This window comes from Anabrus simplex, chromosome 3 (genome assembly GCF_040414725.1).
Source record: "Anabrus simplex isolate iqAnaSimp1 chromosome 3, ASM4041472v1, whole genome shotgun sequence".
Lineage (NCBI taxonomy): Eukaryota > Metazoa > Arthropoda > Insecta > Orthoptera > Tettigoniidae > Anabrus > Anabrus simplex.
The window spans coordinates 394,786,401-394,791,201 of record NC_090267.1 but is presented as its reverse complement, the minus strand read 5'-3'; the positions used below and the strand labels follow the sequence as shown (position 1 = coordinate 394,791,201).

Below are 4,801 nucleotides of genomic sequence, written 5' to 3'. Positions count from 1 at the left end.
CCTGTTCAGCATAGCAGGTGAGGCCGCCTGGGCGAGTTACTGGTCATACTCCCCAGTTGTATCCCCCGACCAAGAGTCTGAAGCTCCAGGACACTGCCCTTGAGGCGGTAGAGGTGGGATCCCTCGCTAAGTCCGAGGGAAAAACCGAACCTGGAGGGTAAACAGATGATGATGATGATGATGATGATGATGATGATAATAATAATAATAATACGCAATACGTTCCATTTCATTGCGATTTGTACTTGCAGGCACATGCGCAGGTATTTCATGTACTCAAAGACGTTATTTCATTTCAATCTCGCACAATAGACAAGGTTCCTTTAGATATTTTTGAAAACCGACCGCTCGAATGAGTACACAAGTATTTTAAAATAACCGCCCAACGTGGGGCTCGAACCCACGACCCTGAGATTAAGAGTCTCATGCTCTACCGACTGAGCTAGCCGGGCCTGATATTTTTTATGACATCGAGCATTAATAGGTAGACTTCAAACAAATTGTTGTCTTAAGAAAATACAGAATTTATAATGTTGTATTGATTCTGAGAAACGACGTACATGAAAATCTGTTCAGGGGAGTGTTCGTGTTAAATAATGAGGTCCAGGTTATATCTTATCACAAACTTCGTAGTGGGAAGCATTAAACATGTATAGACTGTGAACCATTTTACAAGCCTCCCAACAGCGTGGTAACCAAATACATTAACTTCTTCGTTTCTTCTTCTTTCTTTCTTAATCCGTTTACACTCCCCCCGTGTCTTCTTTTGTTCCATAAATTAGCCAAGCGTTTTCTGTTTTCGCGCCCTCCTTGTTCTTCAACATCCTTCAATTTGGTTTTCTTCGTCTTACGACGGCGATGGGGCATTAGGGGACTGGGAAGGAATTCACCGTCACCTTGAGTTGACACTTCAATTTTTTATTATTATTATTATTATTTTTTTTTTTTTGCTAGTTGTTTTACGTCGCACCGACACAGATTGGTCTTATGGCAAAGATGGGACAGAAATAGGCTAGGGGTGGCCTTAATTAAGGTACAACCCCAGCATTTGCATGGTGTGAAAATGGGAAACCACAGAAAGCAATTTTCAGGGCTGCCGACAGGGGGTTCGAACCTACTATCTCCCGAATACTGGATACTGGCCACACTTAAGCGACTGCAGCTATCGAGCTCGGTACACTTTAAATCTTAGAAGGATCTGAAGTCGTTATTTTACCTTTGATCAGGCAATTATGAAGATATATTTCAAATTAGCGTTGTCCTAACTTAATTTGTATTCATAAACTAACATCCAGTAACGATTGGATTTACAGAATAACTAAAGAGCACCTTCTTAAAAAACTTCGCCCAACGTGGGGCTCGAACCCACGACCCTGAGATTAAGAGTCTCATGCTCTACCGACTGAGCTAGCCGGGCGACGAAGATACCGTTTTATAGCACGCAGTGAATAGCATCTGTCGCTATGTTGTCTTGCTCTCCTGTTAAGTTGGGCAGATGGATACGCCTGGTTATGTTTGTAACAATAACTCTCAAGGACGCACTAGTTGACTACTACATTGTTTATGACAATTTATCCTGAAAGTCAACAACGCGTCGATTTCGAATAGGCTTGAGTTCAAAAATGCTTCACAGGGACACATCTTCTTCACGGAAGCTAACACTTACGGTTTCCAGTAATAATTCTAATCGAAATCCTCAGAGTTCGCCTCTGTGGTGTAGTGTTTAGTGTGATTGGCTGCAACCCCCGGAGGCCCGGGTTAGATTCCCGGCTCTGCCACGAAATTCGAAAAGTGGTACGAAGGCTGGAACGGGGTCCACTCAGCCTCGGGAGGACAAATGAGTACAGGTGGTTTCCCACTTCTCCTCCAGGCGAATGCCGGGATGGTACATAACGGAAGACCACGGACGCTTCCTTCCCAATCCTAGGCCTTTTCTATCCCCATATCGCCATAAGACCCCTGTGTGTCGGTGCGACGAAAAGCAAATAGAATAATATACACATAATGTTGAAAATAGTACTACGTTATCTTGAAATATTGATTTATTCTTTTCTCTTTCCAGCGTTGGTTCTTCCCTCCGACATAGCTGCTTTCTATCTTTGTTACATTTTGTTATTTCTTAAACAGCCAGCGCCCCCGGGTGGGCTCGAACCACCAACCTTTCGGTTAACAGCCGAACGCGCTAGCCGATTGCGCCACGGAGGCTCTGTGTAGCAACGTACATTTGGCGTCCACTTCTTATCTCAATAAAATTCTGGTTCGGAAGTGCTCATCATTATTGTACTATTCTATGGTTCAATGTACTCATGATCTGTGGCTTCTTCATAGTATTTCATAATCTGCCGAGACTGTTACCGTATTGTGGAGAATAGCCAAACTAAATTCTACTTGGAAAGAAACCTCCAGTTTCGTTACTAGCATCGATTTACGGGAATTTCATACTGAAGAGCCATAAAAAGAAACTTGTCGACCCCTCTTTTTGTGACACCAAAACAAGGAAGTAAAATTAGTCATTTAATTCATTATTATGTCTACATGACACAAACATATAAGTACCACAAAACGTGACGAGGTGGCCGAGTGGTTAAGGCGTTGGACTGCTAATCCAATGTGCTCTGCACGCGTGGGTTCGAATCCCATCCTCGTCGGGAATTTTTACATGACAAATATAAGACAAAAGGTATTCCTATAACTAATTGTTGATAGAAATCAACGATGACGAGGTTGCTGTCACTATGTCTAGGACAAAATCAGCTAATGTACTGTTTAAAACTAGGGGCTAAGAGAATACTTTCATTTAGTCTTAATAAACCTGTTTTGCTCTACTGAAACGATGTTGGTATTGTTATTGCTCAACGTCGTTTCCACTTTCTCGATAGTGAAAATAGTGAATTGTTATAGTCATTACTCTAGAACCTATCGTGAAGCTGTGATACTTCTTTGTCTCTAAAATATCAAAGCAAAGTCATATCCGTACAAGCTATGAAGTGGTGGGAAATTAAGGCTTCCATTATCCGCAACCTAGAGTGGTTAGCTCTACGCCCTGCCGCCTTTGGCACCAAGAATTAACCTGGTACTCATTTTTGGTGTAGGCTCATTTGCACCTCCGGAAGTGGAAATCTCGTTTCTTATATAATATATAATGTTGGAATTCAAGAGGACAAATTGAGGCAAATATTCATTTATAGGACGAAGAGTGATTGGAATAATTTTTTATCAAGGGAAATGTTCTACAAATTTCTATGTTCTTTGGAAACGTTTAAGCAAAGGCTAGGTAAACAATGGATAGGGAATCTGCCACCTGGGCAACAGCCCTAAATGCAGTTCATTATTGATTGATGATAAAAATAACAACAACTCCATGTGGCTGTTAAGAGCCCGAAGCAGTCCTTTTAAGACAGACGCTCCGGATAGGAAACTGTGTGTTAATGTAGTGGAGGATAGTGTTGTGTGTGATATGTTGGAGACAGCATATATATAACTTTTCATAAACATCCCTGCCCTAGATATAACAGAAAAGTCTACATGTAGTTGATACACGTGCTTTGTACCTGATTTGCAGGTAACACAGAAAAGGCTGCAAAATAGAAACTAACTCCGATCAAAACCCTTATGTATAGTGCCAATAGTGAGATATCCTTCAAACTAATTTTCGATGACCAGTAGACACATATTTCCCGGATAAGCTAATCAAAGGCAAATGGTGATTATACTACACTTCATGAAAAAAGATATCACAACTGAATTTCGAGCATTTAACGGGAACTATGTCCTGGCAGGGCCTTATTACGACACCCTTTCTCTTAACGGTTTCCACTCAGCTTCGGAAGGTCAACTGAGTAGAGGTGGGTTCGATTCCTATCTTAGCCATCCTCGAAGTGGTTTCCCACTTCTCCTCCAGGCGAATGCCGGTATGGTACCTAACTGAAGGTCACGGCCGCCTCGTTCACTCTTCCTTGTCTGTCCCTTCCAATCTTCCCCATCCCCCCACAAGGCCCCTGTTCAGCATAGCAGTTGAGGCCGCCTGGGCGAGGTATTAGTCCTCCTCCCCAGTTGTATCTCCGACCCGATGTCTGACGCTCCAGGACACTGCCCTTGAGTCGGGGGGGGGGGGGGAGAGGAACCAACCCTGGAGGGTAAACAGATCAACAAAGAAAGATTACAATTGTGAATAACTAGGCTAGCATTTTTTACGTCCTTTGATGCCAGTTTTAGTTTTTAGGCCTTTTTACAACTTCCGAGCCCTAGTATAAGTTATTACATTGACGTGATTGAACATATGCTAGGTTCTTCTTCTTCTCAATCTGTTTACCCTCCAGGGTCGGTTTTTCCCGCGGACTCAGCGAGGGATCCCACCTCTACCGCATGAAGGGCAGTGACCTGGAGTTTTAGACTCTGGGTCGGGGATACAACTGGGGAGGATGACCAATACCTCGCCCAGGCTGCCCCTCACTTGCTATGCTGAACAGGAGCCTTGTCGGGGGGTGGGAAATTTTGAAGGGATAGACACGGAAGAGGGAAGGAAGCGGCCGTGGCCTTAAGTTAAGGCATTTGCCTGGAGGAGAAGTGGGAAACCACGGAAAACCACTTCCAGGATGGCTGAGGAGGGAATCGAACTCCCCTCTACTCAGTTGATCTCCCGAGGCTGAGTTAACCCCGTTCTCGCCCTCGTACCACTTTTCAAATTTCGTGGCAGAGCCACGAATCGAACCTGAACCTCCGGGGGTGGCACATTAACCACTACACCACAGAGGCGGACATATGCTAGGTTACCTAGGATAATAATGAACTCGGACATTAA

At 43.7% G+C, this 4,801-nt stretch overlaps 4 non-coding genes across 4 annotated transcripts; 1 reads left to right on the top strand and 3 right to left on the bottom strand.

Annotated features, from left to right (window-relative positions):
* Nucleotides 1-379: 379 nt before the first annotated feature.
* Nucleotides 380-452, bottom strand: TRNAK-CUU (transfer RNA lysine (anticodon CUU)). Its single transcript has one exon. It is a non-coding gene; the product is annotated as a tRNA-Lys (tRNA).
* Nucleotides 453-1,344: 892 nt separating this feature from the next.
* Nucleotides 1,345-1,417, bottom strand: TRNAK-CUU (transfer RNA lysine (anticodon CUU)). Its single transcript has one exon. It is a non-coding gene; the product is annotated as a tRNA-Lys (tRNA).
* Nucleotides 1,418-2,131: 714 nt separating this feature from the next.
* On the bottom strand, nucleotides 2,132-2,205 carry TRNAN-GUU (transfer RNA asparagine (anticodon GUU)). Its single transcript has one exon. It is a non-coding gene; the product is annotated as a tRNA-Asn (tRNA).
* A 361-nt stretch (nucleotides 2,206-2,566) lies between these two features.
* TRNAS-GCU (transfer RNA serine (anticodon GCU)) lies at nucleotides 2,567-2,648 on the top strand. The gene has a single exon. It is a non-coding gene; the product is annotated as a tRNA-Ser (tRNA).
* Nucleotides 2,649-4,801: the final 2,153 nt, after the last annotated feature.